Below are 15151 nucleotides of genomic sequence, written 5' to 3'. Positions count from 1 at the left end.
AGGAAGCACATACACACCCCACATCCCACTCAGGCCTGGACAGCCAGGCTCCATGGCTATGTCCACAGCCACAGCCACAGCCACACACACACACACACACACTCTTACCCCGGGTCCACCCTGGTGCAGCCAGTACGAACTGTTGGCACTTGGTCCTTGCCAGACTGTGGCTCATCAGAGGCAGCAGCGCTGTCCACTGTAAAGCAGGGGCAAGGTAGCCTCAGTGAGACCAACGCACGTGAGGGTCCACAACCAGCTAGCCCCAGCTGCCAGGGAAGACCCAGGCCCTCAGCTCAGGCCACAGCCTGCGTGGGCACCTGCCCCCACACGCTGCAGGACCTGGCACCTATGGATGGCCACATGGCCTCTCAAAGCCTGCACTGCCCTCCTTTCCTCCCTCCCTCCCGCCCTCTGTCCACAGTGGGCCTGGTGCTGGACACTCCAGGAACCCGTAGCCTTGGCAAGGTGGCAAGCCCTCTTGGGCTACACACATGGGCACTTTAACTTGGGCCTGTTGCATGGCACATCTGCAGTTATTCTCATGCACGGGTCGACCATTCAATCATAAGCCCACGGTTTCTGGTCACGCCCGCTCCTGGCCAAGGTCAGGAATCCAGCTCCATATTGCCCAGGGAACTACCCTTGCCTCACGATCTCTCTCCAGTCAGGCAATGCACCCTGGAGGTCAGGGCTAAAGGGGCCATGGGAGAGGGTGTGGGATTTGGGAACAACTTCCAGCCACCAGCACCAACAATGCCCACCTGGTCCCACAACAGGCTCAGGTCGTGTCCTGGGGCTCTGGACACGCCAGGAGCCATGTGGGAACAGCCCTGGGGCCGAGCAGCCCCACAGCATCCCGTGACATGACTCACCTTCCACTGGCTCAGCCGAGTTCAGTGGTGCCTCTACAGCTGTGCTAGGGCTCGGGCCAACGCTCATGGGGCTGGCTTGTGGGGCAGAGTAATACAGCACTTCCGGAGCCTTATCAGCACCGGCATTCTGTGGGAAAATATGGGCCACACATCTGGCCCTGAGGAGACAGGATGGAGGAGAAGTGAGTTGAGCGCTGCTGGGTCTCAGGGCAGGACCGAGGGGTCCGGGTCCTCAGCAGCCACAACTGCTGCCACTCAGCCTCCCTTCTGGGCCCAAGGGCACAGGGCCACGGGAGAAAACAGCGTGGCAGTGGCAAGCCATGCAACCGGGGGCCCCAGCAATGCATGCTTGGCACCAGGGCACCTGCGGCTGGAGGCTAAGGAAACGGCCCAGAGGACCTATGGGGGCCATGGTCCAGGCAGGGTGGTGTTTGGACCGTATGGGGACATGCAGGAGGTGGGGCCATACAGGAGGCTGGTCCTGCAGCAAAGGACCCCATCTCACTGCCCACTCCAAGGCCCTGCTCTTTCCTGCTTGCGTTCAGTCAGGGTCGGGTTAGAAGCCAGCCCGTGGATGCTGGTCAACACCAAGGTACTGGTATGCTAGGCCTGGGACACTTCCATGAGCCTGGCCCTGGTGGTCCCCAGCACCAAACACGCCACGGGCTGCCCTGGCCACCTTTCTCTCTGCTCGGTGTCTGTCCCCAACACTGGTTGCACCAGCTGCCACAGCAACAACACACAACCTACACCCACACTTTGCCGAGCACCAATACAGAGACTGCGATGGGGTACTCTGCTTCCTTTCATAGGGCCTCATGGAGATGGGGTGCCATGCAAAACCCGCGAGGAGGTTGATCTCTGGCCCTTCGCTCCCAGGACCCAGCAGGACCCAGAGGCACACAGGCAGCACCCCGGGGGGCTTCCACACAAATGGCTGACAGCCAGCACCAGGGATGGCTCTTGGCAAGGCACAGTGCTAAAGCCTCTGGAGACCTGCAGGGCCCGAACATAGCAGAGTTGGAGTGGAGGGGCAGAATGCAGCCTTCCTGGCACATGATCAGCCTTCCACAGCCCAGCCTGCTGCCTCCTCCACTGGCACCTGGGACACCCCACATTCCACTCAGTCCTGGACAGCCAGGCTCCATGGCCACGGCCACAGCCACAGCCACAGCCACACATGCACACACACACACACACACACACTTACTTACCCCAGGTCCACCCTGGTGCACCCTGTGGCAACTGTTGGCACTTGGTCCTTGCCAGCCTGTGGCCCATCAGAGGCAGCAGCGCTGTCCACTGTAAAGCAGGGGCAAGGTAGCCTCAGTGAGACCAACGCACGTGAGGGTCCACAACCAGCTAGCCCCAGCTGCCAGGGAAGACCCATGCCCTCAGCTCAGGCCACAGCCTTCGTGGGCACCTGCCCCCACACGCTGCAGGACCTGGCACCTATGGATGGCCACATGGCCTCTCAAAGCCTGCACTGCCCTCCTTTCCTCCCTCCCTCCCGCCCTCCGTCCACAGTGGGCCTGGTGCTGGACACTCCAGGAACCCGCAGCCTTGGCAAGGTGGCAAGCCCTCTTGGGCTACACACATGGGCACTGTAACTTGGGCTTGTCGTTAGTACACCATGAGCAGGTTGCTCTCTTCCGTGGTACCGTCACTATTCCTGACAACGTCAGCTACACCCACCTATTTCCCCATATCCTACATGCCCGTCCTCCTGTCCACTCTTCACATTCACCTGTTTGACTAGTAGAGATGTCCGCCATTTTGAATGCATTGTAACCTTGTATTTCAGTACCTGAAACACAACATTTGGTATGATACACAGCTCATAAGTAAGGGTCTGGCTTCTTTATGACACTGACAGGTACTTTCTATACCAGGAACCGTTATCCAGGTCTTTAATGGACACCTTACATCCCTGCAGGGCAAGACGCGGAAATACTGCCCTATCCATGACTTGCTTATTCCATACTCAGTAAACTTAACGAAAATATATATACTATTTTCTTACAGGGCTGTAACTATGACGAGGAACAATTAGTTGTGGAAAACATTTCATGTCCCAGAAGGACAAAACACAATCATTCATCATTTTGTTGGGTGGAGCTATGGAACTTACTGAGGCGTTGTACGCACACTGTTAGTTGAAGCATCTGTTGTCGCAATTCATTTAATTCGTCTCGTAGACTAGAAGTTTCTAGAAAAAGCTGGTTTAGCTTAATGTTCACATCCGAGGTTGCACACGAGGGATCAAGTGGCACTGCCATCTTGCTGGGGTTGCAGTACCCTGCAGTTCTGGGACTAGCATGGGGAAACACAAGCAGAGAAGCAGTTAACATCAAATTCTGTGGCCGTCACCAAACAGTGGACGGTGACTTTAACTGTAATTTCTACTTACTTATGCTTCTGTGGGGGGTTTCCCCCCACAGAGCCTGGAACTCTTTAATATATCACTGGTGTCAGCAGAAATAAGTATAATTCACTTTTTTAGTAAGTAGTACTCCTACTCTTCACAAGCGAAGCACAAAGGCCCTCCTTGTCAGCCAACTGCCAGGCAGTCAGAATAGCAGGGTCTGTTTGAGTCATGGAATCTCCAGAGCCCCTGCCTTCCAGTTGCCTGGGCGACTGGTAAACAAGGCTGCCTGCCCTTTAGGGACCTGCCCCATCCATCAGTCTCAGGAGTTGTGGTCCCCAGGGCTGATTTCAGAGTCCTGCCTTTTTCACTAGAACAGAGAAGCACATCTCTCCCTGTCCATTCTTCTCTGTGGTTGTAGAGCAGGATGGCAGAATTAGCTTCCAAACACGTTTTGCTTTCTCAAGGACTGCCAGGAAGTCACTCCACCTTCCCCAGGCTTTTCCTCCAGGGAGACATGCCACGTTATAAACCACCCGCAGTCTTCTCTGTGCTCCGGCAGGTTTTGCGGTGTCCATTAAACAGTCTAGGAGTAGAAGCAGGGGATGGTATGAAGTGAATACATCATTCATTTTCAAACCTTGTTTGTGTTCTACCTCAACAGGGTGGCATTCCAGACTTGGGTTGCCTTCTCTTCCCTCACCCCGGCAGTATGTGGAAGCATCACTCCACTAAGGACCAGTCTACACATCTCTGTATCCTAAATCCTTCCTCTGAGTTGGGGCTTTGTTTTGCTCCCAACGTCAACTAAAGAGAACACTTCCTATGCGTCAGAACTTTCATTTCAGCCCCACACAGACTTTTCCAACATATCAAATGATTCAAATAGATTACCTATAATTCAACAGAACAGGGCTTAATGGCAATTTTTTCTTCACAGTGAAGTTGTTGCAGGGTGCGAGTGAGATCACACCAGACGTGTCTAAGGTTTATTAAGGAGTCTTTGTTAATCAAGCTTGAAGACAACAGAGCACAATAGCAAATTACATGTCCATACAGCAATCCACCTAATCATAATCCCAAAAGAAACAAATGGTCATCATCCTTAAGTCCATCCATTAAGCTAAAGACCTATGTCCCAGCTTCCCCAACAATATATGTTATCTTAAGAGACATGCAACAAATAACCTGGACACACTCACAAAGAACCAAGACACAGTTACACAGCTGCAGACATTTACCTTTCCCTGGCTTCTCTGCCCACATTCTACTACTGCTAGGCCTCACCTCTCCTGGAACTCCTGACAGCACACAGACCAGAAACAACATCATTATAACCATTGTCCCATCTAAGTAGCACACAGGGACCATGCTCAGGGGATTACCTGTCCTGGGTCAGCCAAGAGTCGAGGTGCCAGAGTAACAGAAGCACCTGGCCAGAAAGAGAGAGCCCCTGCTTCACGGGCCTTTTAAAGGGGCTTGTGAGGGGTGTGGTTACACACAACACAATACCGTCCCCTCTCAGTTGATAGGTGAGTCACAGGTGGGCAGGAGCGAATACCTAAGAGTTTTGGGCTAAAGAGTTGATTAGTGCTCGTTGGGATGGACAGGAACAGGAACTGGGCTTGTACTAAAAATGCCTAGACTAACTGGACTTGCAATATCCTGGCTCATTTAGGATGTGGGGGAAGTGGTTGAGGATGCAATTACTATTCCATTGCTGTAGGACCCACCTTCAGGACAGAGGTTGGGGGACACAGCCAAATTTCATTTGCCCACTGTCAATGGGTGCTGGCTATCACAGGCTTCACCCCATAACAAAGTCTTACATTTTTTAGAAAAAAAATTGGTTGTTAAGTCAGATATACAGAGAGAAGGAAAGACGGAACGATTTTCCATCTGCTGGTTCACTCACCATGTGGACGCAAAACTCCTTCTGGGTCTCCCACATGCATGCAGGGTCTCAAGGCCATCCTCCACTGCTTTCCCAGGCCACAGGCAGAGAGCTGGGTGGGAAGTGGAGCAACCGGGACATGAGCTTGTATCCAAATGGGAACATGCAAGATGAGGATTTAGCCACTACGTTATCGCACCAGACCCATAATTTTTTAACTCTTCATTTTTTAGGATACAGTTCCTTAGGCTCAGGGTTTTCCCCTTCTATTCCCCTCCCTTCCCCTTACTGTTTTCTGCTATTTTGTAATGATAGTTTAGTCCATCAACAATGGTCACAAATCCATCATCCTGCTATTGAAGCGTACACGGATATTGTAGGTATAAAGAATGGTATGAATTCCAGCATTCCGGTGTCAAAATATATTTAACAGTGTCATTGGTTTGAAAGCTGATGGATTTTGGTCTTTTTGCTGGTTTTTCATTATGGCTGGACCCTACTGAATGGGCACTGGATTCCACTAACTCATGAGCATCGTGAGGATAATGACCATGACTGTCTGGTGCCTGGTGACTGAAACTGCCTCCTTGGCAGCATTCACCTCCTGGCTCCCTTGGCTTTCTTCCCATCTAGCTTTTGTGGACCTGAGACTCTGGGGACTCTGGTGCGGCCTGGGTCTCTTCACAACAGGTAAGATGTTCAGGAACATCGTCCCCTGCAGCTGTGTGCCTGGGCTCAAGTCCCAGCCTGGCTGCCTCCTCCAGGTTCCTGTGCGTGTGTATTCTGGGAGTCACGTTAGCAGATACATAGCCAACGCACTGGTCTCAAAGTAACTTCAGGTCTCCTGCCTTCAGGCTCACCCAGCCTTAGCTATTGCAGCCACTTACGCAGTGAGTCAACCAATGAAGATCTCTCTCTCTCTTGCTTGCTCCCCTTTCCTCTTCCTTTCCTTTGGAAATAATCTAGAAATGCAAAAATATTCCAGAGAGAAGAAATGACAGGGTGAGACGCTACAGAAAGACACAAAGTCAGAGCACGTCAGAAAATGAAAAGTCGAATCTTCTAATACGACCAGCTTATTTTCTATATACGTTTTGAAATATTGTACTGTACAAGGGTTAAAATACACAAGGGTTACATGTTCATCTATAGCTAATGAATAAAACAGAGCAATCTTGAAAAATGCAAAAAGAACAAAACGTAACGAGGGTGGGCATTTGGCTCAGCGGTGAAGACATTAGGAAACCCTTGCCTCACAGGAGTCCCTGAGCTCGATGCAGATCTCTGCACTCAACGCCAGGTCCTCGCTCATGCAGACACTGCTGAGAGTTCAGGTCACTGGATTCCAGCTACCCAAGGAGATAATCCGAAGTGAGCTGCTCATTACTGGCTTTGGCTTCAGCCCCAGCCCAGGCCAGCTCAGCCATGTCTGGGGACTGGACCAGCAAATGACAACACTCTCTCCTCCAGTCTCTTTCTTCCTGAACTTGAATGTATCCAGCCACCAAATTTAAAAATAAAGAACTAATTAAATCTGGATTTAAAAGTCCCGCAATATTGGTACTACTAACACTAGGACTTCTTTTATTATTATTATTTTTTTATTACATTGCATTATGTGAACACAGTTTCATAGGCTCTGGGATTCCCCCAACCCCTTCCCATGCCCTCCCCCCAGGGTGGATTCCTCCACCTTGTTGCAGCATTGCAGTTCAAATTCAGTTGAAATTCTTTCATTGCAAGTGTATACCAAGCATAGAGTCCAGCTTCTTACTGTCCAGATAAATTCAACGGTTTCTTGGGAAGACCATCTCTGGTCTGAAGGCAGAGCTAGCAGAATACCATCCCAATCTATTAAAAGCTACAACATAACATCAACAACAATTTACAACATTATGGAATTAATTGACATGGTATTAGGTAACCAATATGTTAAAAAAATGCAAATTCTTAACCACATCCTATGACTACTTCATTGACATTTCAATTTTAGTTTATACACGACCAGCTTCTATACATCCTAAAATGGCTATAGGGTCTATTCAGCTGTCTTGTGTCTATTTTCATTTAGCATTTAGTAGTTGATAGTAACACTAGGACTTCTTAAAAAGTTACAGTAATGAAATGTTACATTTCATTGCTCCCTCTTGGGTTTCCACTCCTACTAGAGACCATGAGAACCAGGACTGGGGCAGGCATGGCTAGACAGAACGGCATCCCCCCCAGCACATCTGTGGGCTGGATAGTGGGGCTGGTTGGATTGAACTGGGCTTCAATGCCCATTGACACGTATGAGAGTTCAATGGGATGTGTCATAGACTGGACCAGTCTACTGTACATACTGGCAAGCACGAGAACCAGGGCAGTGGGCGGGCCTGGTTGGGGTTATTGTGGGTTGCTCCGACTAGGCTGCAGCTCCCATTGGTTTGTGTGAAGGCTGAGTGTATGGTAGGCAGAATCAGGCTGGACTGCAATACCCATTACTCTGCATGGAAGACAGGGCTGGAAACAGAACTAACCCAGTAATTGCAACAACCAGCATATGCATAAGCTGATTGGGGCAACAGACTGTGCCAGACCCTGTACTGGCATGAACACACAAGTATCGGGTCAGATATCATCTCAAAGTATCTCTAGGGATCACTCCAACTGAACTGCTGGTCTCAGAACCCCAACCATGAGGAGAAGTGCAGGTTCCATGGTCTGACCATGGAGTGCAAGCGTCAAAGCTGAGCCTCCTCAGAGGCTCAGACGGAAGAGTGGACAGCATGCCCAGGTGCACACGGAGGATAAGGCAGTCCATCGGAACTGCAGAGGACACCTGGCACTACAACAGAGCATGGAGGACAGAACAAATCAATCAAGTACCCCAGCCACGTGTTGGCAGTGAAAATCTGGGCAGACGGAGACTCTAAGGTGGACTATTTCAGCCAGTGGATTCTGGAGTGATTTCATGATGCCTGGACTGACAGGATTTGCAGCAATTCAAAACTGCTGAACTATTAAAAACACTTGAGCAGTGCCCTTGGAGCATGCCCCGAGTCGGGGACCCTGGGATGGGGTGGGACGCTGGGTGGAGCTTCTCCCTTTATTTTCCTCCTTTCCCCAGATACAGAAAAAAAAATGTGGAAACAATGGTCTTATCCAATTTCCTGTAGCCTTGACCCTTTGTGCGCTAGTCAACTATGTAAAGATTATTAAAATCTAAAAATAAATTAATTAATAAAATAAATGTTTCAGAGCTAGTAAACAAAAAGTAAAGTAATATATAAATCCATGGAAGCAATGCAGAATGTGGAAGAAGACCTCTGTGGGTAAGTCACCTGGTTTCACACAAAGGTGCACAGGTGATTATTAAGCAAGCCATAATCGCGTCAGTGAGTAATGCTGCCACAACTGAACGTCTTCGACTTGAATAAAAAATCAAGCCCAGTGCGATGCCTCAATGCCTAAATCCTCACCTTGCAAATGCTGAGACCCCTTTTGGGTGCCAGCCCATGTCCCAACTGCTCCACTTCCCATCCAGCTCCCTGCTTTTGGCCTGAAAAAGCAGTGGAGCATGGCCCAAGGACTTGGGGCCCTGCGCTTATGTGGAAGATCCGGAAGAGGCTCCTAGGCTCCTGGCTTCAGCTCAGCTCAGCCCAGCTCTGGCCACTGCAGCCATAAGATGAGTGAATCAGCAGTCGGAAGAACTTTCTGTATCTCCTTCACTGTGTAAACCCAATCTGCCTAACAAAAATAAATAAATCTTAAAATCAAGACAGAGCCTTTAGACTTCCCAAATTAGGTTTAAGATTTCTAAAAAAAAGATCTATACAACCTTGTCCACTGCTGAGGACTTCTTAGAAAAAAAAAAACAACAGACCATCAAAGAAGGGATTATAAATGTCACTAAAAAAAATTCTGTGAACAACACTGTGAGGAGTGTGACAAGTCACTGACTATGAACACCTGTTGGGGAAATCACAAATCTGACAAAGCCCTGCTAAGCCACACGCACTGAGCTCTAGTGAAGAGCAATACATCCACTCTGGTTCATCCACCATGATGCACAGACAACACTGAGGCAAGGGTGGGATATGCCAGAATTCTCTGCACCATCTGCTCACGTTAACCCAGAACTCTTCTAAAAGTAAAAACTTGTCATTTTCCTTCAAGTCAGAATGCAACTGAAGCAAACCAAGCTTTTGCTGGATTTTTAAGATTTATTTATTTTTATTGGAAAGTCAGATATACAGAGAGGAGCAGAGACAGAGAGTAAGATTTTTCTGTCCAATGATTCACTCCCCAAGTGCCCGCAATGGACGATGCTGCACCGATCTGAAGCCAGGAGCCAGGAACTTCCCATAGGTCTCCTACATGGGTGCCGTCCTCGACTACTTTCCCAAGCCACAAGCAGGGAGCTGGATGGGAAGTGGAGCTGCCGGGATTAGAACTGGTGCCCATATGGGATCCCGGCGTGTTCAGGGTGAGGACCGCTAGGCCATGGCACCAGGCCCTTGCTGGCTTCTTATGAGATATTCATTAGTGCTACATACCGCGGTGCACCAAGCAGGAATCGAGGCAGGTGAGGACTTCTGTGCACAGGCTTCTACCTGTGGATAGCACTGGAACCCAGGTGATGCGCCACCAGATCAAAGCAGTCTCATCCTCAGACAGTGCAGGGAGACCAGGGGGTATCTGGGAAGCAAAAGGAGACATCACTGACCAATCAGGACACTGAAGACACTTTAAGTCATGGAAATCTTAGCTAGCCCAGCAGCACCTGCACATCTAAGCAGCAGACCAGGAAACAGGAGCACTTCAGGGTGAGCTCCCTACCTGTAAAATTAAAGCAGCTCCCAATACAGGCAAATTTTAAGAACCAGGAGTCAGAACAAGCAATTAGATGATGGTTAGAACATACCGTGGTCTGTGCCATCGATCTTCCCCAATAGGCACATGGTAACCAGAAATAGCAGAAAAGCAAAGGCTTATAAATCAGAGATTCTTGCCATGGGGTGACAACCTGATCACAGCCCCTGTATTCTCTCCCCAAAACACATTCACACGCCTCTGAGAGTGAACAGCTTGATCCGTGGCTTTGGACAAGCTTTGCTGAGCTCAGGCACTGCACACCCAAACAGCACTTCATACAAGGATCCACCTGCTCCTTGCCCTGCAGGAGCCATCCTGCTCCAAGGGACGGCTGTGGAGACTTGAGCCAGAGTTTTCACCTGCCAGTGTTCACTGTGCTTCATCCTCATGGGCCCTGCAACTGACCTCGGGCACAGAGGGAGGGCTCCAGTCCAGCATGCCACTGAAACACTGCTCTCGCACAGCGCCTTGGAAGGTGGGCTCCAGGAAGCTGGTACTTGGGATCTCCTCCCCAGGCCGCCTCCTTTGCCCTGCAGAAACCAAACTCGGAGGCATTCAGTCTACTTCCCAGGTTCTGGGTTCTCAAATGTAGGCTTAGCCCAATCGTCTCCTTCTGTAGGACATGGGCACCACAGAAACCAAGGTCTGGACTCAGTTTCAGACCTCAGGCCACACTGGACACACATCTCATTCCCCCAGGGACTCAGAGAAAACTGGACAGGAGAGGCCCTCAAGGAGACACAATAAAACTTCATCTGTGAGAATCAAGATAGCAGAATAGGGTAAGGACATGTTTAAACAGAGAAATACTGTCCAGTTTGAACCAGAGATGGCACATTCCAGGAAAGAGAGGACAGAACAATAGCAGAGGGGTACCTGGAGACTGACAGACACAGGAAAGCAGCGGACACAGCACTGTGTAGTTGTGGTGACTGAACTCCACTGGCAGCCGAAACCCAGCAGCAACCAGGCAGGAAGGGACTGTCACCGGGAACTCAGGAGGTGAACCCGGACAAACAACTGCCTGTCCTGCTGGTCTGTTTAATTTGACCAGAAGCAGAGACAGAGCTGCAGACCAGATAGGCAGTGTGGGAACAGGGGGATTTCACAACCCAGTATGCCCCCTAGAGCCATATCGGGTGCTATTTTGTTTAAGCAAACAAGGGCTATGGACAGTACTGCGCATGCACTGAGCTGAGAGTGAATTCATTTCTGACTCAGTGTACTGCAACAACATGCCATCCTACAGGTTCCACCCAAGACAGGTCTGGGTAGCTCTCAGACCTGATGGCCAGCAGATCAAGAAATCAATAGTGGCACATCAGGGGTCATTTCTTACAGTGTGGCAAAGAATTTAAGACTGCAGAGGACAACAGTGAGCTACTCATGCACTGGTCCCACAGGAAAATAATACCAACTGTGGCACTGTATGGGTCAAAATAGGTCCGTGTGGCACCCAGACCTAACGGCCAACAGGTTCTGGCAAGATCAGTGCCACCAACAACCTAGCTGTATGGGACACCAGGTATCTCCCCTAATCCTGGGACCTGCTCCAACCGGAAGTGGAAGAAAGGTTGTACAGACAATGACGAAGCCTCAGCATGGTATCACAGGGGGTGGAGACTGGTGAGCCAGGAGCTGAGGCTATGGAGACAACGGTGGAAATCTAACATAAGAACCCAGACCTGGAACTCGCTGGAGGGAGCAACACAAATGACTGCCAACAAAAAGCCATGTGCCAACTGCAAAAAGTAAAATCTTATCATGTAGACCTGTGGGTGACAGAGCTTAGAAACCTGCCCCAAGGAGAAGAACCTGATAAACAGAAGAAGAATCTGATAACAACGACCAAGAGCAAAAAGAAGAGACAGAGGCACAGTGAATATTACTTAAGACTCCCCTGCAAAAGAGCAAAACCCTCTGCCGTCCTCAGAGTTAACTTAGGAAGACAGTGAGAAAACGGGGGACACAGAATTCAAAACTCTTTGTCATATAGCTTCTTATCAACAACAAGAAGCACATAAAGCAGGCATTCAAGGAATTCAAGGAATATGTCACACCGGAAATGAATCAAATGAAAGCTGATATATTAGAAATGAAGAACATAGTGGAGCAAATTAAAAGCACAATGGAGAGTCTCCAAAATAGAATGAAGGAAGCAGAAGAAAGAATCTCAAAATTAGAAGATATTTCCTGTCACCAAGGCAAAACAAACAAAAAGCTGGGAGCAGAGCTAGATAGGGCCAAAAAAAGTATTCAAGAATTGAAAGACACTATATTAAAAGGCCAAATAACAGTTATTGGAGTCCCAGAAGGTGCAGAAAGAGAAACTGGGTTTACAAATATATTTAATGAAATAATACAGGAAATTTTCCCTAATCTAGAGAAAGAATTGGGAAACAACATCCAAGAGGGGCACAGAACTCCCAACAGGCTTGCCCAAAAGCAATCTTCACCAAGACACAGATAATCAAGCTCTCTTCAATTGAACATAAGATTCTTAAACATGCACGTGAAAAAAATCACCTGAAATATAAAGGACTGCCAATTAAACTAACAGAAGACCTCTCACAGGAAACTCTACAGGCCAGAAGACAATGGAGTGACATATACACATTCTGCTCACCAGCACACAGAACCTTTTCTATGATAGATCAGGTAATAGGGCACAAATCAAATCTCAGCAAATAAAACACAGAAGAAATACTATGTACCCTCTTAGACCAGTAAGAAATAAAGCTTGACATCAACAAGAACTGGACACTCACAAATACCTCAGAGTTAAACGATATGCTACTAAATGAGCAACCGGTCATTGAACAAATTGAAAGGACATGAAAACCTTTCTTGAAATAAATGAAAATGAAAACACAACATAGCAAAATCAGCGGGATACAGCTAAATCAGAATTAAGAGGGAGACTGACAGTATTAAGTGGGAACACAAAAAGAGTGATATCTCAAAATCAAAGTTACAACTATGCACCTCCAAGATGTAGAAAAGGAACAAACCAAAGCCCAAGTCAAGAGGAAGAAAAATAAGAGACATTACCTGTTTGGTGTTAGCGTGTGTAGTAAGTTAAGCCATGCCAGCATCCCATCTGGGCAAGAGTTAAACACTCAGCTGCCCGACCTCTGATCCAGCTCCCTGCTTAAAACACCAAGGAAATCAGCGGGTGATGGCTCAGCGAGGGCCCAGGACTTACCTCTGGCTCCCTCTCTCCACAACTCTTCCTTTCAAACACATAAATAATCACTAAATAAAATATAAAAGGGTAGATTAAAACAGACTTCATTGAATTACAAAGGGTCATAGGAAAATGGAAGAAAATGGAAAATCCTGGAGAAATGGATACATTCCTAAATATATATACATATATAAGCATCTGTATATATACACTCATATGTATATACACACTCACACATATATGCACATACATATACACATGTATATTTATATATATGCACATGTATAAAACTTACCAAGATTAAACCAAGAAGACCCAGAAAATATAAACAGGTCCTTCAAATGCTCTGTCCCCACAAAATTCTCCTTTCCTGCCACTTTGCCTATGGTTTTTCCCCCTGATCCCATGGCAAGGCTAACACTCCTGGGCCTTCACTGCTCTAACAACCATACCCTTCACCTGTTATAACCTTTCCTCTCTCCCCTCAGGAGACACACACATTACCTGCTCTCAGCTTCCAATACCAAGCATCTCCTGTGCCCCTGGCTCTTCCATGGCACCTAATCCCAAGGGTTCCCTCCAAACACTTCACACTGAACACTGCACACCAAACCCACTCTTTCTCCCCCAAACTCTAAATCCAGACCTCCTGTTTTTCCCTCAGCCAACAACACCTCTTTCCTCCCAGGTCTACCCACCAGGTTTTGACACACAATCCACTCCCTGGCTCCTAACTACCCGCAGCCAGCTCTAGGTACCAACCCCAGGCCTGGAGGGCTGCACTGTTTGTTTGCCCATAACTCACAGGAGGGCGAATCCCTTCACTGCCTTCCCAATCCCGACTTGCCCTCCAAGGAGGTTAACTCAGCAGGCGGAAGGAGGCACAGCTACTGGAGTTGAGACAGAAGCCGTCAATGCTCTGCACTGGACGCTGCTTCATCTCTGCTGCCAATGCACACCCACACACAGCGGAGATCCAGGACCGCTGACCCTGGACAGCCGTGCTGTAGCCTCTCAGAACAGGAGCTTGTCCACTGCCACTGCCACCTCGGATCTGGACTTGACCTCTGTGTGTGCTCTCCACACCACCCACACCTCGGATCTGGACTCCATCCCCACGTGTGCTCTCCACACAACCCACACCTCCGATCTAGGCTCCATCCCCACATGTGCTATCCACACACCCACACCTCGGATCATGGCTCCATCCCCACGTGTGCTCTCCACACAACCCACACCTCAGATCTGGACTCCATCCCCACGTGTGCTCTCCACACAACCCACACCTCGGATCATGGCTCCATCCCCACATGTGCTATCCACACACCCACACCTCGAATCATGGCTCCATCCCCACGAGTGCTCTCCACACAACCCACACCTAGGATCATGGCTCCATCCCCACGAGTGCTCTCCTCACTACCCACACCTCCGATCTGGGCTCCATCCTGTGCTTCCCCTTGCTGCCAACACTCACCTGCGCATTTCTCCTGCTGATGGAGGTCCTCACCTCACACTGCTGTCGCCTCCCTGCACGTCTCCACAAGCACCCAGATGGGCTGTTCTTCTGTCCCACTGAGCTAGAACAGACCTGCACAGCACCGCCACCTGCTCCCTGCACATCGTCTTCACTGCTGCCTCCTCGGGAACCTCTGCCCAAGGAGCATATCTGTGCTTCCTGCAGCCACCTCCTGCATGACTGAGTTCATTCACCACCTGGGACACCGACCACCTGCACCACCCCTGCTCGCGGGTCTAAGCCAACCCAATGGCAGTCTCACTTCACCTCAGCCACTCAGACAACATCCTCCCTACCTGGGGTCCCAGGCGATGCTGCCTCAGACCCCAGCTTCCCTCCCTGCTCTAGGCAGACCACGCACTTCCCTGCTGGATGAAGACCATGCTTCCTTCAAGCCCCAAGGAAGTCCTGGCGATCCCTCCAGTGCCCACCAACCGCCCGTCAATATTAGTAGATC

Source organism: Ochotona princeps, chromosome 27 (assembly GCF_030435755.1).
Source record: "Ochotona princeps isolate mOchPri1 chromosome 27, mOchPri1.hap1, whole genome shotgun sequence".
Taxonomy (NCBI): Eukaryota; Metazoa; Chordata; class Mammalia; order Lagomorpha; family Ochotonidae; genus Ochotona; species Ochotona princeps.
The sequence above is the reverse complement of the archived record's forward strand: the minus strand, read 5'-3'. Positions refer to the sequence as shown.